Here is a 26,130-nt window from a genome sequence, read left to right as displayed (position 1 = left end):
TGTACAAATGCGCTTTACACAATTGATGTGTGTATGGATTGTGATAAGAGTTGTATGAGCCCCTAATAAAATGATTTAAAAAAAAAAGAATTAAAAGAAATTCCTTAACACACCAACTACAATCAATGATTGGAAAAAGACCAGCAAAACAAACCCTCATATACTAGAAAAAAAAATTAAGAGCAGAAATAAATGAATCAGAAAATAAAAAGATTATAGAAAAAAAATCAAGACCATAAATTGGTTCTTTAAAAAGATGAACAAAATTGATAAACCACTGGCAAACCTAACAAATGAAAAGCACAAGAAAAAGCAAATTCTACAAATAAGAAATGAAATGGAACACAACAGAGCCAAATGAGACAGTATTATGAAAAATTATATTCCAAAAAATTGAAAATCTAGAAAAAAATGGTTAAATTTCTAGCAAGGCATTATTTACTTAAATTACAACATGCTGATGTAGAAAACCTTAAAGAGTCGATAGTATGAAAGAAACAGAGCTAGTCATAAACAACTGCCAACATCAAAATGCTGGAAACAGATGGTTTCGTGGGGAATTCTGTCAAACATTTAAAGAATACCAATTTGACACAAACTACTTCACAATACATAAATGGACACTATCATACCAAACACATTTTATGAAGCCAGGCAAAGACATCACTCAAATGGAAATTTACAGACCAATAGCTCTAATGAACATAGACACCAAGATTTTCAATAAAATCCTAGCAAGCAGAATTCGACATAATATCAAGCAAAACAAAAACACATTATGATCAAATGGGATTGGTACCACATATGCAAGGATTGTTTAATACTAGAAAAATAATCAATGCAATTCATCACAAAAACAAAATAAAGGAGAAGAACCATACGGTTATAACAATTGATGCAGAAAAGGCATTTTATAAAATTGAACACCCATCCCTGATAAAACAATAAAGTAGGAATGGAAGGAATATTCTTCAGCATAATAAAAGCTATATATGCAAAACCAACAGCTAACATCTCATTTAATGGATAGAAATTACAAACATTCCTTCTTCCAAAGGGCCCTAAAAGACAAACGCACTGTTGAATATAATGAAAAAATCCACATTATGGAAGACAAAATAAAGCAATGGGACCTTCTAAAAACTTGTCAATTATGCAAATCAAAACAATTAAGAGATTCTTCACAGAATGCAAAAAAATATTTAGCAATGATGTATCAGATAAAGGTCTAATACCTAAGTTCTATAGAAAGCTACATCTTAACAAGAAAAACAGAAATAACCCAATAAAAAATTGGGCATACAAAATGGATAAATAATTGACCAAAGAAGACATTCAGGCAATCACCAACCATATGAAGAAATGTTGCCATTTATTAGCAGTAAGACAAATACAAATTAAAACAATGAGATACCAGCCCACCCTGGCACTTTTTAGCAAAATTCAACAAAGTAAAAAATAATAAATGCTGGAAAGGATACAAGAGATTGCAATGCTCTTTTTTGGGGGAGGGGGCTCATACAACTCCCATCACAATCCACACATGCATCAATTGTGTAAAACACACTTATACATTTGTTGCCCTCATCTTTCTCAAAATTCGCTTTCCACTTGGGTTCCTGAAATCAGCTCATTTTCCTTTTTCCCCTCCCTCTCCCTCCCCGCATCCCCCTCCCTCATGAACCCCCAATAATTTATAAATTATTATTATATCTTATCTTACACTGCCCGGCGTCTCCCTTTACCCACCCCTCTGTTGCCCATCCCCCACAGAGAAGGTTATATGTAGATCCTTGTAATCGATTCCCCCTTACCTCCCAGTATCGCCACGCTCACCGCTGGTCCGAGGGGTTCATCTGTCCTAGATTCCCTGTTTCCAGTTCCTATCTGTACTGGTGGGCATCCTCTGGTCTAACTAGGTTTGCAAGGTAGAATTGGGATCATGATAGTTGGGGGGAGGAAGCGTTTAAGAACTAGAGGAAGATTGTGAGTTTCATTATTGCTACACTGCACCCTGAGTGACTCATCTCCCCCCCACTGATTGCAATGCTCTTATACTGCTAGGGGTTTGTAGAATTGTAGAACTTCCCTAAACGCAAATACAAGTGCCTTATGATCCAGTACTCTCTCTACTATATGGGCCATTATACACTAAAAGAAATAAAGAATACAAACTTGAACAGACATATGCACTCCTATGTTTATCATAGCAATTTCCATAATAGCAAAAAGATGAAACTAACTAAGCACTTCAATTATAGAGAAATATACACAAATTTCTGGTACATAAACACAATGGAATATTATGCATCAATAAAGAAACAATAACAACTTTCTTGAACACCACAAGACACAGGCAAAACTAGAGAACATTATGCTTATCAAACTTAGCCAATCTTATAAAGATAAATATTTAATGACACCATTATTATAAGGAAAAACAAAGGAAAAGTGGTGTATAAACCAAAAGATAAGACTTTGAAGACTTTAAGAAGTCCTGGGACAGGGCTGAGAACAGAGAGAGGGAGAGACAGGAAAAAATAGAGGGAGGGAGGATGGATGGGGAAAAAAATACAATCAAATGTATGGGAGTTTAATGGGATTTTATTATGGATTTCATTTATTGAATTGGGCTGTGTAACTCTATAGACTATGCTTATTTAAACCAAAATTTGAGAGAGAGAGAGAGAGAGAGAGAGAGAGAAAGAAGGCTCACAGCCTTAAAACAAAACAAAACAAAAAAATCCTCCAGAGTCCTTACACCTTGAACCTAAATATAGATCTGAGTGGCTAAAAAAGGGAGAAGTAAAATTGGACTTGGAGTCTTTAGTGATATACAAGTTTATTTCAAATATTTGGCGGGCGGGGGAGTGCATGCAGAAGGAAAATAAAAGCTAACAGGTTCTTCATAAAAGTTATGTATGAAAAAAAAAGTTTCGTATGTATGTTCATTAAAATATTTTAGCAAAAAAGTAATGAGAAAACCCACATACTGGGAAAAAAATCTTTGAGAACAATAAATTGTAAAGGTTTACTATCTAAATATATAGAAAACTTGTAAAACTCAATAACAAGACACAAGTAACCCCAAAAACAACTGGACAAAGGATATTAAAGTGACCTACACAGACATATGAAAAGATGCTTAATATCATTAGCCACTAGAGATTTGATATACAAATCAAAACCACAATGAGATACCTTTCCCACTAGGGTGGTTATGATCAAAAACAAAAACTGACAATAATAACCAATAGAGGAGAGCTGACAAAAATTGAGACCTCACCCATTGCTGGTGTGAATGGGCAATGGAATAGCCGATGTGAAGAATAGTCTGGCGGTTACTCAAAACACTCAAGGTAGATCTGTGACTATCCCAGCAATCCCTCTGTAGCGATTACACCTCAGAAATCTACCAGCAGTGACACAGACATATGCCTGCGTTCATTGCAGCATTAGTCATAATAGCAAAAGCATGGAAACAATCAACGTGTCCATCAACAAATGAATGGGAAGTAAAATATGACACATATATACAATGGAATAATGCTCAGAAATAAAATAAATGAATTCCCCAAACATTTCAGAACATGGATGGAAATAGAGATTACGAAAAGCCTTCAAAAGGTTCATGGAAACTATATCATGACAAAAATGCATATATTTTATTTGCTTTGTTCCCAAATAAACTAACTTGTTATAATATCTACTAACTTGTTTTAATATCTCTAAGCAGGCCCTAGTTGGAGATACTAAGGATAAGACATAAGTTCAAAAAGAGTCCCTATTGAAGCAACATGGCCATCAAATTTGTGGGGAAATGTGGAAGGAAGAATGATGAGTCACTGATACTTTACAAAAAGTTTACGGGGACAATGTCCTACAGAAATCAGCAGTTTACAAATGGATAACTCATGTGAAGAAGGCACAAGACTACCAGTAAAAAGTGGCCGCCTAGACAGATGCCCTACAGAAACTATGTATTTAAAAAATTTTAAAAAGGGAGACCAACAATACATATAAAAAACCTGGAGTCTTGAATCTCTGAAGAGAGAGAAGAAAGCTGGAGACCTGCACCTACCAATTAAACAAGCCGTTCACTTCTGGTCATGCACTCATACTGGTATATAAATGTTTCAGCAACTGCGTTTATTTATGGAGTAAAGCATTGTAAAGGGAGTAGATTTATTAGCGCTACTCTACACTTGAGTATGATACAAAGACTACATATTTAAAAGGCATCACCGTTATCACTATTTGTTTGACAATAATTGATTCAGTCTGCACTTTTAAGGCAAACATGCTAATGCATTTGCCTTAAAATCATACTTACAAAGATTACATGAAGTCTGTCCCCTAAATGTCTCAGAAATACTCATTAATGAAAAGTCCAATTTACAGGCTCCCAGGATACATGGATGAACAAAGGCGATAAACATTGTTTTTCAATAATAAAACTCAAAAGAAATCAATGGTCATCGCCAACTCTTTTGAATAATGTCTTTTGAAAGGGCCAAACTTCAGAAATGACTTAAAGGCAGGTGAGCCTGGCAGGCAGAAGGAATACTCTTGATAAAGGTAGAGCGGCTACTTCAACAAAGACTGCACTTCGGGCTTTGGAGGAGGAAGCGCATGATGGCAAACAAGATCCCAGAGCAGAAGTGCAGGGTTCCACCACACACCTGCGGCCCCACCCGCTCCATTGGTGATCAACAAAAAGGAGAGCTATGCTCTCGGTCAGCCATTTCTTTGTTGCTTCCAAGGAGCAGGAAGTGCTTAATCTCATTAAGAAAATGATGAAATTGGAAGGAAGGGAGCCCCTGTGACAGAATGGAATGTGACTTCAGTGTCTCAATTTAACACAGACATGTCTCTATTGAGCAACTGTAGGTTACCCTTTGCACACTTCAGTTCTAACTCCGCCAATTCACCGCTAAATTTGTCCTGAATGCAGCAACTCTTCCTGTCTTAAAATCTATTAAGTTCTTGCTTTGCAGGCTCGGATACTTTTTAAAATTTCTGACAACATAATTATTGGGAAGTCTCAGCCTATAGAACAGCGGTTCCCAACCTGTGGGGTGAACGACCCTTTCACAGGGGTCGCCTGATTCATAACAGTAGCAAAATGACAGTGATGAAGTGCAATGTAACAACGATGAGAAATACAACTTTCCTCTAGTTCCTAAATGTTTCCTCCCCGCTCCCACTACCATGACTCGAATTCGACCTTGCAAGTCTGGCTAGACCAGAGGAGGTACACTGGTACAGATAGGAACTGAAAATACAGGGAATCCAGGGCGGGATGAGCCCTACAGGACCAGTGGTGTGAGTGGCAAAACAGGGAGCGTAAAGGGAGAGTGGGTAGGAAAGAGGGAACCGATTACAAGGAACTATATGTGATCTCCTCCCTGGAGGACAGACAACAGAAAAGTGGGTGAAGGGAGACGTCGGACAGGGCAAGATATGACAAAATACCAATTTATAAACTATCAAGGGCTCATGAGGGAGGGGGGAGCGGGGAGGGAGGGGAAAAATGAGGACCTAATGTCGGGGGTTTAAGTGGAGAGAAAATGTTTTGAGAATGATGTACAAATGCGCTTTACACAATTGATGTGTGTATGGATTGCGATAACAGTTGTAATGAGCCCCTAATAAAATGCTAAAAAATATAAATAAATAAATAGTTTTAAGGTTGGGGGGGCCACCACAACATGAGGAACTGTATTAAAGGGTCACGGCATTAGGAAGGTTAGAACCATGGCTATAGAACATCTTTATTTTTTGCTCTTGCTTTATCCAGTGCCGTATTAGCATTTTTATAATCCACTAGAGACCTAGATCTTCTATACAGGAGATCCTTAGCAGCTTGAGGTTCTCTTAAGAAATATTTCAAAAGGTTAGAAAGTTTGAGTTCTTCATCAGCAGTCACTTGGGTTTCCCTCTCTTTCTTGTTTTATCAAACAGTTGTAAAACTGTGAGAAAACGTTGCATCTATCAGAAGACTCCTGGGTTCCTAAAGCATAGAATGAGAACCAATTCCACTGTAACCATCTGCAGCACTTCTGTGTCATCTGCTTCCAACCAGATTTAGCAGATGCATCCTCAACATAGTAAAGATACCCTAAAAGGAATGCTCGTTCTGTCCCCAGGTAATTACTGATCTGCTTTCTTTTAGTTTGCATTTCCTAGAAGTTTATCTAAAGAGCATTCTACAGTTTTACTCTCCTTTTTGAGGTGGGGGTAGAGAGACACTAGTAAACTTGACTCAGTATAGTGATTCTGAAATTCACCTCTCTTGGTTCTTACATTAATATCTAACTTACTTTTGTTGCTAAGTGGTGTTCCTTTGCATGTAGAAACCACAGTGTACTAATCCATTCACCCACCACTTGTGTTGTTTCCAGGTGTTGATGGTTGTGACTATTTCTGTGATGAGTACACATACAGTCGGCATTCACAGCACTCACTTCGGGGCAGGCCGCACTGAGGGCACATTCCTCACAGGTCTTACGTGCACTTCATCGTTCTGTGTACGGTTTGGCTGCTCTCTAGCAAGGCGAGGCTTGAGGAGTATCTAAGGGTCATCAGCCTTTACCAGAGCAGTAAGTCTGTTCTTTTTTTCATCTTAAATGTTGTTCGACATTTCCCCCTCCCTTTTTGCTTAGAGCCTTCCACTGTGATCCAGAGTAGGGTGGTCGGCAGTGGCAGTAGGTGGGCACGCTCTAGTTCCTCTGGTTTTCAGTCACAGAGAACGTGCTCCACTAGTTCTTCGTACCAATCACTTCCTCGAGTCGATGATTTTCTTCACTGTTTCAGATGGAGAGACGCTAATAGTTACACGATGAGGCATCTTGTCTCACAAAAAAATGAACTTAAATCTTATAGAACTGAAAAATGCAATTTACAAGAGCCGTAAGATTTTTTTTGGAAATATGAACATTGACTGGATATTTGCTATTAAGTAACTAATATGATAATAGCAGTATGGTTACTAATATGATGATGTAGTTGTTATATTACATACTGAGAATATTTATAGGTGAAATGATAAACTGTCTGGGATTCTTTTAAAAATAAAATGGGCAGAGTGTGTGATAGAGATGAAACAAGCTTGGATATGGATACATAGTGGCTCATTATACTGTTTGGCTTACTTGTCTATGTGTTTGAAATGTCCACAATTACACATTTTTCCAGATTGTCTGAAAAACCTTAACCACAAAATAGCCAGCAAACTCACTGCCATTGTGATTCCAACTGCAGCAGCCCGGAGACGGGGCAAAACTGCCCTGGGGCGGTCTGACGCGGTAACTACTTCCGGGAGTAGAAAGCCTCATTGTCCCCCGAGGAGCAGCCGGTGACTTAACCTCGTGGGTAGCAGCCCAACCCATAACCCTATGCCACCAGGGCTCCAGTTATGATTTTAATGTATATTCCCATATTTCACCAGGAGAATATAGTTCGACTATCATCCATATAGTATAGATTCAGTATTTTATGAAATTATGATACTATACAGACGGCTCTGTAACTTTTTTCCACACTAAACAATTTATATTTGAATGTCAGCAAACACTGATTTAAATAATGTTTTAATCATTAGTATGACTCAGAATAGACTCAGTGGCAGTGAGGACCATGACTGCTTTAAAACTGTTTCTCAACTTTTGGACAGTTACGTAATTTCCTGTTTTTCACTGACATGAATAATGTTACCATAAACTGGTTTACACAAAACTAAACAAGACCATGGGTTCTTGCCTGAGTTATCATGCTGGCCTATCACCTATTAGCTAAGGAACTAGGTCAAGTTACAAACCACCCCAGACTCAACTTCCTCCTATATAAACCAGAGATGAGTATGAATCCCTGGTTGGCACAGATGTTTAAGCACTTGACTACTGAAAGGTAAACCAACTGAGAGGACCTCATTAGAAAGGTGTGGCCATGTGTTTCTGAAAGACCACCGCCTTGACAATTCTATGGAATGCAGTTCTACCCTGACACAGACAGCGTGAGCAGGGGTCAGAAAGTAGAGATGCCAACAGTGCCTCTTTCACAGATAGATCAGGTCGGCAGTTAAAATCCACCGAGATGCACCTCAGAAGACTAGCCTAGAAATCTGCTTCTGAGATCGCAGTCTGAAAAAAGCTACACAGAGCAGTTCTACTCTGCACACAGAGTTGAGTTCAGAATCTACTCAATGGCGAATAACAACAACATACTAAATAGTATTATCATTACACGTTGCAAGCCGGATTAGTATCTTTAAGGATTGGGAGTTTTAAGGTTGCATGTTTGTTATTTGTCTTGACAGGTGCCATCGATTGTTCTGACTCAGTCCAATAATAATCCTTTAGCAGTCCTGCACGATCCTCACAATAGTAGGTATGCTTCGGTCCATTGGATCGACGACGTACGGGAGGGTCTCCCTCTTTGTCACTAACTTTCTACCAAGTGTAACATACTTCTCCAGGGACTGGTCCTTCCTGACAATGTTTCTAGAGTACATGAGACAAAGTTTTTCCATTCACACATCTAAATAGCATTTTTTGGTTGTACTGTGTCTTACAGTATATTCAATATTCTTCACCAACAATGTAATTCAAAGGTATCAATTCTTTTTCAGTTCTCCTTATTAAACGCCTCGCTTCCACATGCACATGAGGCGACAGAAAAGTCGACAGTTAGGGTCAGATGCACCGTGGTCCTCAAAGTGACATCTTTGGTTCTTTGTTTGATACTTCAAAGACCTCTTCTACAGTTGACTTGCACAATGTAATTATTCCATTTTCTTTCTTGACTGCCGCTTCCATAGCCACTGATTGTAAATCCAAGTGAAATAAAATTCTTAACAATGTCAATATTTTCTTCATTTATGATGATGTTGCTTATTGGCCCAGTCCTGAGAATTTGTTTTCTTTATGTTGAGTTATAGTCCATACTGAAGCCTGTAGTCTTTGACCATCATCTCAATGAGTGCCTCAAGTCTCTCCCCTTTCTGGCACATCAGGTTGTGTTGTTTGCATGTCACTCTTTGTTAGGAGTCTTCTTCCAATCCTGACATGAGATCCGGTTTGTCTTCATGTAACCCAATTTTTAGGTAGGGATTGCTTTTGATAGACAATTTGCCTGTTTTCTAAAACAATCTCACTTTACAAGTATATCCTTTTACAGCATTTGTTAAATTAATTTTTTATTGTAATGAAAGTGAATAGGTTGTTTCTTGATCCTGGCCTATCTAATAAATGCATAATGGACTCAAATACAGTGATGATAATGAAGATGTCAAAGGGTTGGACTAGATATTGTTTCCATAAGGTGGAACTGGTTCAATTGCAAAGATTACAAACTCTTAAATTTATCTTCATCTGACAGTGTGCTGCACTATTATATAGTTTGCAAGAATTTTTGTTTTGTTTTTAAATTTAACCTGCTATGCACCAAAAAGAATCAGAAGTAAGTACCACTGGGAATTTTAGAAATCTGGTGGGCGTAAGAGTTGTTAAAACTCCTGTGCAAGGATCTACCTATAACCTCCTCCCTGGGGGACGGACAACAGAAAAGTGGGTGAAGGGCGATGTCAGACAGTGTAAGATATGACAAAATAATAATTTATAAATTATCAAGGGTACACGAGGGAGAGGGGAGCGGGGAGGAAGGGGAAAAATGAGGAGCTGATACAAAGGGCTCAAGTAGAAAGTAAATGTTTTGAGAATGAAGAGAGCAACAAATGTACAAATGTGCTTGACATACAATGGATGGATGTATGGATTGTGACAAGAGTTGTATGAGTCCCAATAAAATGATTATTTTTAAAAAAACCCAAAAACTCCTGTGCAATCAACCTCTTGTTTTTCATGTTAATACTCTATCTTAATTTTTTGTAACCAATATGTTTGCACTTCTAATTATATCACCCCTTAAAAACAAAGATTTCTCACCTTGTTCTTAAACTAATGAACCTGATGGCAGAGTGAGTTACAAGCCGGGAGGCTAACTACAAAGTCAGCAGTTTGGACCCATTAGCTGCCCTAATAGCTGGTTTGTGGGAAAAAGATTACCGTAGTCTGTCTGCACCTGTAAATATTTACAGTCTTGGAAACCCAAAAGAGAAGCTCTATTCCACCTTACAGGGTCACAATAAGTAGAATCAAACTAACAACAAAGAAAAAATCTAGTTGTGTCTATGATACCCCCAACTATAATTTTCAGGAGAGCCTTACATTCATTATAACAGCAGCAAAAGTACAACTATTTCAGATATTTGTATCTGAAATATTGTTTAACATTTTGCAAATATGTTATAGAATAGAATTTGTAATATAATATAATTTATAGGATATAATATAATTTTATAATATAAAAATATTGTATAACATTTGGTAACTATTGTATAACAAAAAATTGTATAACAGATTCAAAAGTACAACTATTTCAGGTTTCAAAAGTAACCAATTCAGCTATTTTTCTGTTGGGCTTATAGTCCCACCTCTGCCCTCAAGAGAAAGCGAAAACAACAACAAAGCTATTTGAGTTACTCAACTCCTCAAACAAAAATGTGTGCCTTTACTATGCAGAAGCCCGTCTGCTTGGCTTGCAAATCCAGTCCCTATGCAGGCCAAAGGTGCACTATGTCAAAAGTTGTTTGGTCAGAACCATGAGAGAGGTTCTTGGCATTATCTCCTTCTCAGCCCCTTATGCAACCCATTGAACATTGTTGAGGAGTCCCTGGATGGCGAAAGTAGTTAACCACTCCACTATTAGCCAAATAACTGGCGACGCAAACCCAACCAGAGGCATCCTGGAATACTCATAGGCTTGAAAATCCCTACGGAGGAGTTCTGAGCTACACACAGGGGTCACAAGTCGATGTTGCTGGTTCTTACCTAACAAGATTTCGGATATTCATTTCCACTTCTCCTGCTTGAGTCATTTCCAAACTGTACACTTTCCAATCATTTCCCAAAGGTGCTACAAACCAACTAAACCCACTGCCACTGAGTCGATTCTGACTGACTTGTAGTGACCCAAGTCAGGGTTCCTGAGCCTGTACGGATTGATTGGCACACACAGCCTCATCTTTCTCCCAGACAGTGGCTGGTGTGTGTGAACTGCCATCTGTGAGGCTAGTGGACCAATGCCTAAACCCACAGTACCACCAGAGATGATAACTTTATAACCTGGAGATGTTTAACCCCCTGCTTCACATACCCAATCAAAACCAAAGCGTGACCTTATGCAGGGTTTCTGAAACTGTGTATCTTTACAGAACCAGATAGCCTCTTCTTTCTGTAGAGCTGCTGGTGAGTTTGAACTACCGACCTTCTGGTTAGCAACCCAATGTCTAATCCACAACATTATCAAGTTTTGTAAACTGAATATGCTACACTCCTGTTTAACTACCTAGAGACTTCCAATTATCCTTAGAACATTACCCCCTCCTTTCCATTACAAGGTCGGACTCAGGCCCATATTCCCCTGAGAGTTTGCTCTCTGGTCCTTCAATACACCCAACTATTTCCTGTGCCAGGAGTCTAGTTCACGCTGTTCATTCTGTCGGATAGCTCTTCTTTAGACCATTGTCTAGCTGGTCTCTTCTCATATTTCAAGTTCAATTTAAAATAATTTCCTTAGGGAGACTTTCCAAATCTAACCTAAATCCTCACCTGTTCTCTGTCCTTGTTCTTGTCCTTTGATTGTAATGATACACCTATTGAACTATTTAAAGCCTATCTTTCCCACTCCATTTTCAGTTTATTTTGTTTCCTTGGATACACTCTAACACATAAAAGAATGGAGCACACATTTGTTGAATAAATTAAACCAGGCGTGTCCAACCTTGTTGGTGTTATTCAGTCTTAAGTCCCATAGAAAAGTAACTATATTTCACTTGATCTGGTGAACTTTCTGAGATATATTCTGGAATATGATGAGATGAAAATCCAAAATTAAAAGCCTGAATTTAGTGCTATACTAAATATAGTAGTATATGCTATACTAGTCTGAGTATGGGGGTATTATAAAAATATATATATCTGCTCCCAGAGAACATGTAGTTTCACTAAAACAAATAAATACCCGGAACACTTAGAGAATCATTTAAAGATAAACTATGTTCAAATTTTAAAAGAAAGCACTGTCCATTCCTATCCTAAACTAAAGATCAAGAGAGAAACCATCAGTGAGAGTTGGATTTCCTGACGGAGGGGTACCTGAACTAACTGAACCCTGGGGGAATTGGAGTTTGCAGAGGCCAGGGAGGACTATCGCAGTCTCTAGTTCTATTTTAAGCTGAGGAAGGAGCAGATGTAATACAAGACGAGAGTGAGCAAAGCCATCACGGAGGGAATAAGACAAAACCTGCGAAGAAGAGAATAATGAAATCATAGTTCCATTAACTCACCTTTCACATTATGGTGTACATAGACAAGTAGATTGACTGGACTCTTTGGTTTGATTTTTAACTCTAAAATCCATAAATAACAACAAAATATTCTCAAAAGCCTACTCTACTGACTATGGAATAAAAATTTCCACCAGCCGCCTCTGTGTTGTGTGTGAATCAGAGTGGCCAGCCTTCGATGTTGGCTACCTGCCAGAAGGCACGTTTGACCCCGCCACAGCTGCTCAAATATGGGCTGTAGTTACTAACTACGCAAGACACCCTGATCAGTTTCCCTACATAGATCAATGGCTACTCCTAACTAAGTCCCGTCCTCCATGGCTAAAAATTATTTAGCTTCTCTCCTCCAAACTAGAATTCTCCTATTCAAAACCTGTCACCCTGTCCCAAAACTTGCCGCCCCGCATCCAAACTAAAAGTACCAGTTCTCCCAGAGTTGGTTGTTGAAGATTGTCTCCAAACCTCGCCTCCACCATATCATATTCCACCCCGCCCACCTCTCTTCCACTCCCAGTTCCCCCTCCTCCCCACCAAGTCTCTTCTTCAACCTCTCCTGTGCCTCTTCCCTTCTGGCTTCCCACCTTCCGTCTCACCATTGCAAACAATTGGGGTCCCTCCCCAGGCCCAAGATTTCCTTCAAGCTCAAATCCCCTTTGCCCAGTCCTTCCCTTGAGAGAGGCCAGGCCTCCCGATGGCTCTTCAGGCTGCCCTCTCATGGTATATGTTTCCTTCAACTCTTCTGACCCGTCTAACTGGAAACCCCACCTTTTTCTGGAAAACCTCAAATCCTGACCTCCCTTATTGAGTCTGTTTTCTGCACTCACTGCCTCACTTGTGATGACTGTCCACAGTCCCTCTTCGTCCTTTATGCTGCAGAAGAACGTGAGCAAGTTGAGCTGAGCTCTTCTCCATGCCCAGAACCCAAGGGACAAGTTAAAGGCTCTCTCAGACCTACTTCTCTTTTCCTGCCCTGACCGGGACCCAAATTCGAGTGGGTGGTGACAGGTCCTGGATGCTTACCACTGGTCTCTGCCTGTAGGTATAAAAGCTGCAGCAAAAAAGCCCACCGCTTTCTCTAAAATGACTGAGTTAATCCCAGAGTCAGAAGAGTCTCCGAGAGGCTTAGAGCATACTCATTCTGATTGATCCCTCTGCCCTTGGGCAACCAACACAACTTCTGTCCTGCAATCGGCACCTGACATCTAAAAAAAACTACAGAAATTAGAAGGCTTTGCTAGCATGAATATTGGCCAGCTCGCGGAAATCGCACAAGAGGTCTTTAATAACTGTGACCTCAAAAAACAAAACCAGCTTGAGTTGTCAGCCGATAATGCTGCAAAACGCCAAGCCAAGAAGATCTTGGTTACTGCTTGCTGTCCAGTCAGCATCCACCTGTAAGCCCCCACCCCCAGTTCTCCAGCCAACATAGTCTCTACTGCCATCTAGTGGCCTAAAGACCTTACAACAACCCACAGGCACCAGCAACCGAAACCCACGGAGACAAATGTGCAGTACATACTGCAAGCACACTGGCCACTGGAAAATAAGTGCCCAAATCGCAAGCCAACATCTAAACTCATCCTCACTCTACCTCCCCAGGACTCAGATTTTGACTACAGAGGCCTGAACTCTATCTTACTAGGCCTCCAGGAGCCCATGGTCACTACAACTATTGGGGGCCAACCTATTGGGGGGCAAAACTTTCTGTTCTTAGACAGCCACACGTATCCATCTCTAACAACACTGCACAGATTCAAGGAGCCACTGGCCAGGATAAATCCTACCTTTTCTCTACTGTAATAACTGTAAATCTTGGCCATAAAACTGTTTTTCACTCATTACTTATGGTTCTAGACAGCCCTTATTGAATGTTAGGCTGAGACCTGTAAAAACTCTGTGCTGTTATCAACTTCTTTGACCCATCTCATGTTAAGCTCCTTATGCCTGATCGGCCTGCCTGCGAGCTCACCATCTCTGTTCCCCTCTCAAGAATATTTACTTGCTACTCCTGAGCCAGATCCATCTTCAAATTCCAGTCTCCGGTGTGCCTCTCTACAAAGCCAGTTTCCATCTGTCTCAGCAGAAACCAGCCCTTCAGGAGTTGCTGCACCTCACCCTCCAGTTGTGGTAACCCTTCCTCATTAAACCATACCCTATCAGCCTCAGTGCCGGACAGGGAACCCAGAAACGCATCAACTGCTTATTATAAGCTGGCACCCTGTTGCCACGCAAATCTCTGTGGAATGCCCCTTTCCTTCTTGTCTGGAAACCTGGGACTGATCATTACCGCCCGGTTCAGGACTGAAGAGAAGTCAACAAAAGGGTGGAAACCCTCCACCCCAAGGTGCCTAACCCAAATACCTTCTTAATTTTTCTGCCTCCTGGCTACATCTTCTTTACAGTGTTAGACCGTAAGGACCTTTTTCTCTATGCCACTGTGGCAGCCCAGTTGATGCATTTTTGCCTTGGAATAGACTGACCCCACAACTGTGACCTCCCAGTTAACCTGGAGTAGAGTCCGCAGAGCTTCAAAACTCGCCTACCCTGTTGGGAGAGGCCCTCAGCAAAGATTTAAAACCTTTCTTTTCTGCACATCCTGATTTCTCTCTTCTCCAATATGTAGATGGCTTGCTTCTAGCCACCAGTTCTTTTGCTAGTTGCTTGCAAGGCACTAAAGATTTATTACAGTTGCTACAGGAGAAGGGGTATAGAGTGTCCAGTAAAAAGGCCCCGTTTTGTGTCAAACAGGTCTTCCTGGGATACCATCTGATGCAGGTCAGCGGCAGCTAACCCTGCCTCAAAACAACCATCTTGCAAATTCCACCTCTGCAGACAAAAAGGCAGCTCCGAGAATTTCTAGGAGCAGCAGGATATTGTAACTGTGGACCCCAGGGTTCACAGAGCCCCTTTATCAAGCAACTGCTGGGACAGGGCCGCTAGACTGGGGCCAAGCACAACAAATGCATTGCACACGCTGAAAGAAGCCCTATCATCTGCCCCATGCTCGCACTCCCAGATACACACAAGCCATTCCATCTACTTGTGCATGAGTACAGGAAAGTGGTAAAAGGGGTCCTTAGCCAAACACTGGGCCCCTGGAAATGGCCAGTTGCCTATCTTTTAAAAAGACTAGACCCAGTGTTCTCTGGCTGGCCTGCATGCCTCTGAGCAGTGGCTGCTACAGTTTTGCTTGTCAGAGAGGCCTAAGCTAACACTCGGCCAGGACATGAGCCTAACAGCTCACCACACTGTGGAGTCCTTAGTACGAGGACCAGGAGTCTGGTGGATGCCCAATGACAGACCAATGCAACACCAAAGTCTATTGCTAGACCAGTGGTCACCCACGGTATCAACCCTGCCACACTACTCCCAGATGACCATTCCCAAGGCACCTCTGCATGACTGCGGAAAAACTCTCAGATGTGTTCTTGTCTTCGCAGCCATACCTAACCAACCAGCCCCTGCAACCTGCAGATACCACCATCTTCACAAATGGGAGTAGCTTTGTGCATGAGGGACAAGGAAAAGCTGGAGCCATGGTAACCACTGTAAACTCTCTAATTTGGGCCCAAGCCCTACCACAAGGCACCTCAGCCCAGAAAGCTTAGCGAATAGCTCTCATTCAAGCTTTAAGGTGGAGAAAAGATAAATCAATCAATATTTACTAAGACAGTAAATACACTTTTTTTCCCTTTCTAGTTTTCATTTTTTGATCATTTTATTGGGGGCTCATAAAACTTATCACAATCCATGCATCCATCCATCACGGCAAGCATGTCTGCACATTTGTTGTCATCATCATTCTCAAAACATTTGCTTTCTACTTGAACCCTTGATATCAGCTCCACATTTTCCCCCTCCCTCCCAGCTCCCCGCTCCCTCATGAACCCTTGATAATTTATAAATTATTAGTTTGTCATATCTTACTCTGTCTGACATCTCCCTTCACCCACTTTTTTGTTGTCCATCCCCCAGGAAGGAGGTTATATGTAGATCCTTGTAATCGGTTCCCCCTTTCCACCCCACCCTCCCGGAGTAAATACACTTTTTCTATGGTTCATGTACATGCTGCCATTTACAACGAAAGAGGGCTCCTTACTTCAGATGGAAAGCAAATTAAAAACAAAGAGGAATTCTAGCCCTCCTGGAGGCTGTTTGGCTGCCTGAAAAGGGCGCTGTCATGCATTGCAGAGGCCACCAAAGCACTTGCGGTACAAACTGGAAGGACTTGGTAGCACCCTGGCAGACTGCAGCTTGAGAGGCAGCTCTAAAGCCGTTGAACCTCTCACAGTTTTTCCTGTCTGCCTGCCGCCAGACTCTCTCACTCGGCAGTAGAACTCCAACTAGCTCAGCACTTGCAGGTCCTCCGGAGAAAAGTGGTTGGAAAGTACTCCCAGATGGATGAGTGCTTCTGCCAAAGTGCATAGCCCAAATGTTAATACAGCAGCTCCACAGAACAACCAATTTGGAACCACTATGTTGCTCCAACGCCTGTCTTCAACGTACTACGTACCTCAGTTGTATCAGAGGCCCAAAGGTGTGTGCCATGTGCCTAAGTAAACGCCTGGCAAGTCTGAACTGCTTTCTGGAGACTCGTCTTAGTGGGATCGTCTCTGGCGAACACCGGGAACTGGACTTCACTGAAATTAAGCCACCAGCTCTGGGGTACAAATATTTGCTAGTGTTTCTGGACACCATTTCTGGATGGGCTGAGGCCCTCTCCACCAGGAAAGAAACTGCCTCAGTTGTTGCTAAATTTCTTTTAAATGAAATTATTCCTAGGTAGAGTCTTGCTGTCATTGGGATCTGACAATGGGCCTGCATTTATCTTCCAGGTCTTTCAAGGTCGAACAAAGGCACTTAATATCAAGTGGATGCTTCACTGTGCCTACCAACCTCAGAGCTCTGGGCTGGTAGAACGCATGAGTTGGACCAGTATGTCCAGATTAGCAAAGTTAATCTGAAGACCTGGAGAAAGTGGCCTGGGCTCCTCACCCTTGCCCTCCTGCAGGCACAGTGGACCCAATATAGGGACAAGTTCGCCCCTTTTGAAATTGTTTGGGCGGCCTCCGCCCCTGTTGCTGTGGCTTAACCAGCCCCACCCTCACTAATGTAATTAACCAATACCTACACTTAAGTGTTTCCAGTCTCTCCAACAGTCATGGTGTCAAGTACAATGCAGACCCCCTCTTCCTGTTTCCACCCCTTGCCTCCCGCTCCAGCCAGGGGACTTGGTCTACGTGAAAAAGTGGAAGAAAAAAGGATTGGAACCAGGGTGAGAAGGACCCTGTCCCATGTCTTGACCACTGCGACAGCCTTAAAGGTCACCGGTCAGCCTTCCTGGATTCATTTTTCCCTTGCCAAGCCAGCACCCTCTACAGAAAGGAAGGCAGTGTCTGCCGACTCCTTAAGGGTAAAGTCAAAATAGGCTCATTCAGTCCATTGACCTTACTTAGTGTTTGCCTGTTTGTGCCTGCCCATTCCAGGTTGTCTTTACTGTAACCTCTTTTAAGACAGAGCTTCGAGTCCAAAACCTCTCATGGACCCATGGCCAGCCGGTTTTGTTCTGAATAGATCTGTGACCTTTTTGATAATGTAGTGAAAAGCTCCCAATGTGATTCTACCACTCTTTCTTTTGGGCCCACGGACACTCCAGTGCAGCACTGGCAGCTTGTGAAAGTGCTCACTCTGATGAAAATGCTGGGTGTGCATGCGTCTCTTGGGAGACAGTCCTTCAGTATGACGCTCTTTAGTTAAGTCCTGGAAACCGCAATGGGCACTAAGACTGCGATAACTTCCGTGAGTTCCCGTGCCCTTCTTGGAGTTGTGTAGACACAGGGCTCGGAAAAGGCGGACCAAACAATGCACATCTCCTCTCTGCTTGGAGAGGAAAGCCCCCCTCCTGCTGTTCCCCAGGAAGCTGCAACCCATTTCTCATCACTATCACCAACCCTGCAGCAGCCTCATGGTTTGCGGGACAAACCTGGGCCTTTGTTTCTGGAGGTTGGGAGGGGACCCTGGCGTGTTGTTTACTATGCAACGACTGTCCACAAGGTCTGGTCCTCCCTAGCCCACTGGCTCCATTGCGGAACTGCAAGACCCTCCACTTGATTCCCATCTGCCCCCTCCCATCACTGAACTTTACGTTCCCATGACCCCCAGAAGTGTTGCCCCACACTCTTTTGTCTGTGGTAACCAAAATGCATTCTGTCCTCAAACTAACTCACCCAGAGCTAGTGGCTGACTGTTGGCTATGTTTATATGCCATACGATACAGGACTGGGAGTCGTAGCCAACCCCATCACTAGTGTAACTGCATGCTCCCTTAACGTTAGGGAATATTTTTGGAAATGCTTCATGGGTAGCCACCTCAACATGCAATGTATCTAATTCTATATATGCGGGCTTATGTATCTCAACAGTTATTTTTGATAAGTCCCTTAGCTGCTATGAGCCCAATTCCACTTGGTTAGCTTGCACCACGGGACTCACCAAATGTACTGAACCCTCCCTTTTCCAAAATGAACCTGTTTAGTGCTTAGCAGTTCACGTAGTGCCCCAGATGTATGTCTATAGTGGCCTTGAGTGGTTAAAACTTAATCCTCCCACCCCCACTCCTGGGCTAATGTATAGAATAAAAGAGCCGCCCCACTTGTAGTACCTGTGTTAGTTGGCTTAGGTATAGCTGGCAAAGCTGCCCTTTTTACAGTTGTCTTAATAAAGGAAACGCTAGCCTAGCCCAGTCAAGAAATTGGTACCTTGCAGAATATGGTTAACCTCCTCCACACGGAAGTAGGATCACTAGCTGAGATGGCCCTTCAAAATCGTAGGGGCTTAGATTTATTGTTTCTCTCAGGGTGGGTTATGTGCTGCCCTAGGGGAGACTTGCTGCTTTCACCCTAACTATTCAGGAGTAATCGAAGAATCTCTGCAAAAAGTTAAAGACCGATTAAACCAGAGCCAAGGCGAGAGGGAACCACAGGAACCTGGTACCATAGAATGTTCAACTGGAAGCCTCTCTCTTCACCTGCATTGCCGGTCCTTAATACTGTTAGCACTGCTTATAGGTCCGTGCCTCATAATCGGTCTTGTAAAATTCATCCAGTATCGTATCCACGCAGTCAGTCTCAAGGTACTCCGAGCGCAGTACAGCTCCTTTGCTCAGGAACCTGAGTCAATTCTTTGGCCCCGTCACTAAAAGAGTGGGGAACGTAGTAACCGAGCTCAGAATGAAGAACTCCATTTTGTTTTAACGGTCTTCAACTCCCTGCTAGCAGGTACGCCCCACTCCCTCTGCCCGCTTTCCTGGCAAACCCTGAGCCCCTCAAGATGTCTCGAGACTGCCTGCACAATTAGTGGAGGTGTAAGCTATTCTGTTAAACGTTGACTTATCACCAGTAGCTGTACTGTCCCCCCGGCCTCCCACCTACCAGCCATCCTGATGGGAAAGTAACTGCGTGAACATCCCACCCCCTCCTCTGTGCTACAAAAACTGCGCACGTTGTCTGTGTCACAGCTTTCCAGGCTCTAGCCTACTTTGAACCAGCCATAATAAAGGCTTTTAAATTACATGGCACGTGATTAAGCCCTCATGGGTGCAAATACACTGCATTTTCAGATGCCATATTTTAAAAATACAAATAAAAATATCTTGTTCAAAATGTCTCTCCTTTTTATGTCTGGACTGACTTAATGGCAGTGAGTTTGGTTTGGGTTTTATACTGTTAATTCTGAGGAAATCTTTACTATTCAAATTAAAATGAAAAGAAACCAAGAAAGAAAGATAAATAAATCCTGGGTAGAAATGCATGGAAAAGAGTTGAACCAATGCAATGGAGGAAAGCAGGCCAAAAGTGCGATTTTGAAAGGTACATATAGATGAGTACTATCAAAGAATAATATGTCATTATGAGAAACTTCTAAAATAGAGCTGCACTTAAATCTTTTACAGGGTAGCTTTGGTGTTTAAAACAACAGGGTAGATTTGGTGTTTAAAATTTCCAATTAGCAAATATTTAGCTCGTGTTCAGAACCCACAGTTCTCTTCTTTCTGGCTTAGAAGAACATTCTAAGGCGATAAAAGGGAAATGCTTCTTCATCTAAGACAGCATTGGTTTACTTTGTTGATGCACATATCTTAAAAGGGCTCACTACTGACTCGTGAATTTCGATTTCATCCATTCTCTCAGGCATGGATGTCTCTGGCACATTGCTGTGGGGGGTACAGTCGTCAGTGCATCTCGTTCTATGTTAAGCTCAGGAAGAAGCATATTTAATACAAGTAGAAACAAGGAAAAGGAAAATCAATGAAATGTCTGCTGCATTGTAGCTAGGTATATTTAGCACCATGCTTTAAGTTAACCTGTAATTAAGCTACAAACCCTGCTTTGAGGACTTCTGTGCAAGACGGCTGCTTAGTCCTAAGTGCAAAAGACCTCCCCTAAAGCTCTCAGGAGAAGCCAATCACGAAAAAAAACAAAAACCACCGAGGCTCCTCAGCAACCTGGATAACAACTAAACATTTAAGTGGACTATGGTTTCCACACCCCAGAGACTGGGGAATGGACAGAACCAGGGGTGTCTGCTGTCAGGTGCCATCGGGTTGGTTCTGACTCACAGAGCAACCCTGAACACAACAGAAGGAACCCTGCTCAGCCCTGCGCCCCCTCACCATCATTCCTGTCCTTCAGCCTACTGGGGCAGCCCTGGTGTCAATCAATATCCTTCAGAGACTTCCTCTTTCTTCATGCTGCTCAACTCTGCCAAGCATGATGTCCTTCTCTGGGGCCGGTCTCTCCCGACAACATGTCCAAAGTACGTGAGACAAGTCTCTCCATCTCCATCCTTGCCTCCAAGGAGCTCTCTGGCCGTGCTTCCTCCAAGACAGGTTGGTGTGTCCTTTGAGCAGTACTTTCCATGTTCTTTGTTGATCGCATAATTCAAACACAAATCAATTCTTTTTCAATCTTCTTTATTCAATGTCCAATTTTCATATACACAGGAAACTACGGAAAACACCATGGTCTGAGTCAGGTGCACTATAGTCCTCAAAGTCACATGCTGGTTTTCAATACTTTAAGGAGGTCTTTTGCAGCACATTTATCTTTTGATCTCCTGACTGCTGCTTCCATGAGTATTGATCCAAGCAGGGCAAAATCCTTTTATCCATTTATCAGGATGTTACCTATTGGTTCTCCACTTGTCTGAAAGTTTGTCATACTGTGGTGGCTTGTGTGTTGCTATGTGTGTGATGCTGGAAGTTACCGGTATGTCACTGGTATTTCAAATGCCAGCAGGCTCATTCAAGGTGAACAGGTTTCAGCAGAGCTTACAGACTGTAATGAAGGAATCAATAGCCCACTTTAGAGGAAGTAGTCACTGAAAACCTTATGCACAGCACAGAAACTTTACATAAAAAGGAGGCAAGGAGCCACGCCATACATGAAACTGGCAGCATACTCTCCTGGCTACTGGGAGCTGCCATTGCCACACTACCCCCCACCATTGATTGACAGCTGGAGCTGCCATTGTGCCCTATCTCCTGCAGGCCACAGCTGCTGCTGTGTGTGTGTGTGTCCCCCACCCCACCCCCACCAGAGTGCCGCTTTGCCCACCCCCAGCACATGCCCACACCACCAACCTTAAGCCTGTGCATTCTACAGAGACCTGTCCCTGGACTCTGCTAATGCCCAGCCCAGGGTCCTGCCATTCCTGAACCTATAATAGCTCAAAGCTACCCCAATCAAACCACATTTTTATTTTGTGTATTCATTTATATCATTCTTTAAAACATGTTTTAATTAATTTTAGTACCTCTTTCCTTCTTTTTCCATTTCTATTCTCATATTTATCCTCTTTTTATTTTGTAGTTCTTCTTGATCGTCTCCTGCACCACTTATCAATATCACCACATGACCCAACTTCTATCCCACTCCTAACACCACAATGTCTTAGAGACAGCAGACAATACTGGTGCACAAGGAACAGAGAAATAATTGAATAATATCCAAATCCAAAGGAATTTTCTAGAGTATTTAAATTAGTTCTAGAATTACCAGAGGGGGAAAAAGATGTTTCAGTACTTCCAACAATTGGTGGAAAAGACCAAGGGAGCTAAGGAAAAACGGTTTTTGTTGTTTGATTCCCCAGGAATCAAGAAATCTAACCACAATAGCAACAAAAGAAATCCTGACGATCAATACTAAGGTAACAGAATTAGACAACACTTTAAAAGAGCAGAGTAACAGAAAGTCCAATTAGTGAGTTTGAAGACAATCCCTGACTACAACTGACGAGAGAATCAGTCAACAAAAAGAGCAAAGGGAAAAAAAAAAGAGCAAAGGAATCCAAAGAAAATCTAAGAATTCCTTGGGACACTATCACGAGGAACAGCCTACATCTTATTGGGTTCCCAGAGCAAGGAAAACCAAAATAATTTAAAGAGAAAATAGTATGATAAACCATGAAGAAAATGTCCCTAACAGCATGGCAGAGGAGAAAAGAGCTATTCAAGAAGCTGAGAGGACCCCAAACAGGACAGAGTCCCCCAGCCCCTAAGAGTGGCTAGGAAAAAAGAACAGTCACCCACAAAGAAAAGCCAACAAGAATAAGCTCACATTTCTCAGGAGAAACTGTGTAGGCAATAAGGCCATGGATGGCCAAAAAAATCTTGGAAGAAAAAACAAATCTGCCAAGTAATCTTATTTTCAGCAAAACTACTCCTCAAATATAAAGGAAAAGTTAGGGCATTTTTAGAAAAGAATAAGTTAAAATAAAAACAATACCAGTAATACAAAACAATACTAAAGAGAACACACTTTGGACAGAGAATCAGCAATAGCAACAGACAAACCTGAGATCAACTTATAAGACAACATCGCACAGAAAGCAACATACTAAAAACAGTACTCAACACAGCCCAAAAGTAGAGGGGGGAAATGAAACACTATAAAAAACAAAAAAGCAAACCATGCAAAAATGACAGCCCAGCAACAAACCCACACATATCAATGACAACATGAATATTAATGGTCTCATTGCATCAGGTAAAAGACAGAAAGTAGCAACCTGGATAAGAAATCAAAACCCATAAATATGCTGCCTATGAAAAGCACACCTCAGACACAAAGACAACATTAGGATACAGATCAAAGGATGGAAAAAAGTTAATGACATCCCAAAATAAGCAGGAATGGCAATAACAATCACCAATAAAATAAACTTCAAGGCAAAATCTATTATAAAATACACAATGATTAAAGGAACAATAGAACAAGAAGACATAATGATAATAAATACACATGCATCTAATAAAGACTGTTAAAATACGTTAATCAAACTCTAGTAGAGCTGAAGAGATAAATAAGACATATAGCAATAATAGTATGAGATTTCAAAATATCAATCACAGAGAAGCACAGATCATTGGAAAAGGCAATCAATGAAGACACAGAAGAGCTAACCAATACAATTAACTCAACCTCTTAGACATATACAGAGCATACTATCCAACAACAACACAGTATAAACTTTTTTTCCAGTGCACTTGGAACATTCTCTAGAACAGAACATAGTTAGGGCACAACGCAAGATTTGATACATTTAAAAATATTGAGATATTACCATTCATTTTCTCAGACCACAGTGCTATAAAATTAGAAATAAACAATAGGAAGACCAAGTATTAAAAAATCAGACATATGGAAAATGAACAACATACTGTTTAAAAACTCTTAGATGATTGATGAAATAGAGAATGCAATTAAAAATATATTGAAAAAATTGGAATGGAAACACAGCATACCTAAACCTTTGGGACATAGGAAAATCAGTACTCAGAGTACAATTTACAGCAATAAATGCACATATGAAAACAAAAAGAACCAAAATCAACACCTTAACCTAGCTTCTTCAACAACCAGAAGAGCAACCAACAGGAGGAAAGAAATCATAAAAGATTAGAGCAGAAAATGGAAGGAAAAAAACAAGATTAGAGCAGAAATATCAGAAAGCAGAAACAGAAAATAAAAAAATCAGCTAAAATAGGTTCTTTGAAAGAATGAATAAAATTGACAAACAGGAACAGAAAGAGAAGATGTAAATATCAAGAATAAGAGCTGAAAAGGATGATATCACAAAGAACCAAATGAAATATTATGAAATAATAACAGATTACTATGAAAGATTACACTCCAATAAATTTGAAAACCTACATGAAATGGATAAATTTCCCAAAACTCATTATCTATCCAAATTAACACAGATTAATGAAAAAAATCTCAACAGACCCATAAAAAAGAGAAGAAACAAAAATAATACACCATGAACAAGTGGGATTCACACCAGGTACACAAGGGTGTTCAACATTAGAAAAACAATCAATGTAACCCACCACATAAACAGAACAGGTAACAAGACCCACATGATCACATTAACTGTCGCAAAAAAAAGCATGACAATGCCCAACACCCACTCTTGATAAAAACACTCAAAATAGCAACAGAAGGGAAATGTCTAAATACATAAAGGCCAAATATGAAAAAATAACAGCCTACATTTCAATCAATGAGGAAAAATTGCAAAGATTCCTCTTGGGAATGGCAACCAGACAAGGATATATTTAACACCACTTTGATTCACCATTTTGCTGGATGTCTTAACCAGAACTATGAGACAAAAGAAGAAACCAAAGGAATCCAAATGGGCAAAGAAGGGAAACTTTCACCATTTGCAGATGATAGAATTCTATCCATAAAAACCCCCAAAGTACAACAACAAAAATATTGTTGAAGTAATCAAAAAAGATTCGGCCACATGGCAGGATACAAGATTCATATTTTTTTAAAAATCAACCTGATTCCTATATAGAAATACAGCATACCACCAAGGTAAGAGCAGGAATTGAGGAATAAATTATTCCCAGTCCCTAACTGCCATGAATTAGAGATTTCACAGACAGGAAGAAGCTTATATTGGCTGAGTTCTACCAAAAAACAAACACAAAGAGGCCTTCATTTTTCAATAGGATGCTGAGAGATGCCTGAGTTCCTACTTGTCTGCAGACAAGACCGAGCTTCTATCAACAGTCGACTCCTTCAGCCAAAATAAACAAGAGAGTCCCTGTTGCAGGCTCTAAGATGCTAAAATAATGAGCCCAAACCAGTTAAACAGGATTCGGCTCTGTTCTGGGAAGCAACCTGACTCCTGCCAACAATGATCTCAGGCAGAAGTAAGATCAAGGTACACATTTCCCTTCTGGAATTGTCTGGAGCCAAGAGATTTGAAAACAGCTGCTAACCAAGGGCTGAGTCCCAGGTAAACACTTGCGCTTCTTGCAACATTCCAAATTAGAAAAAGTAGGGGTGGAATCTGACCCTTTTGACGTCTCACAGGCTGGAGATGATATGTGTGTGAGGTCATTAGATGGGAGCCAACTCTTTGAAAAAGACTCTATTGTATGAGAAGAAAGAAGATCAAGGAGAACTAAGAAAAAACTCTCCGTCACCTAAAAATCAGTTGCGTGGAGTTGACTGACTCACAGCAACCTTGTGAGTATGGGTAGTGTTCTTTGACTTATTTTTATCATTTTATTGGTGCTCGTACAACGATTATCACAAGCCATACATATATCCATTGTGTCAAGCACATTTGTACATTTGTTGCCATCATCATTCTCAAAACATTTGCTTTCTACTTGAGCCCTTGGTATCAGCTCATTTTCCCCC

At 41.2% G+C, this 26,130-nt stretch overlaps 1 protein-coding gene across 2 annotated transcripts in view; it reads right to left on the bottom strand.

Moving 5' to 3' along the window:
• The window catches only part of RAB31 (RAB31, member RAS oncogene family), a 90,314-nt gene that overhangs the window by 20,565 nt on the left and 43,619 nt on the right, over positions 1-26,130 (bottom strand). The window lies entirely within an intron of this gene.

Source organism: Echinops telfairi, unplaced genomic scaffold (assembly GCF_000313985.2).
Source record: "Echinops telfairi isolate 266 unplaced genomic scaffold, ASM31398v2 ScPeMD7_24;HRSCAF=84, whole genome shotgun sequence".
NCBI classification, from domain to species: Eukaryota; Metazoa; Chordata; class Mammalia; order Afrosoricida; family Tenrecidae; genus Echinops; species Echinops telfairi.
This window is presented reverse-complemented; position numbering and strand designations above follow the sequence as displayed.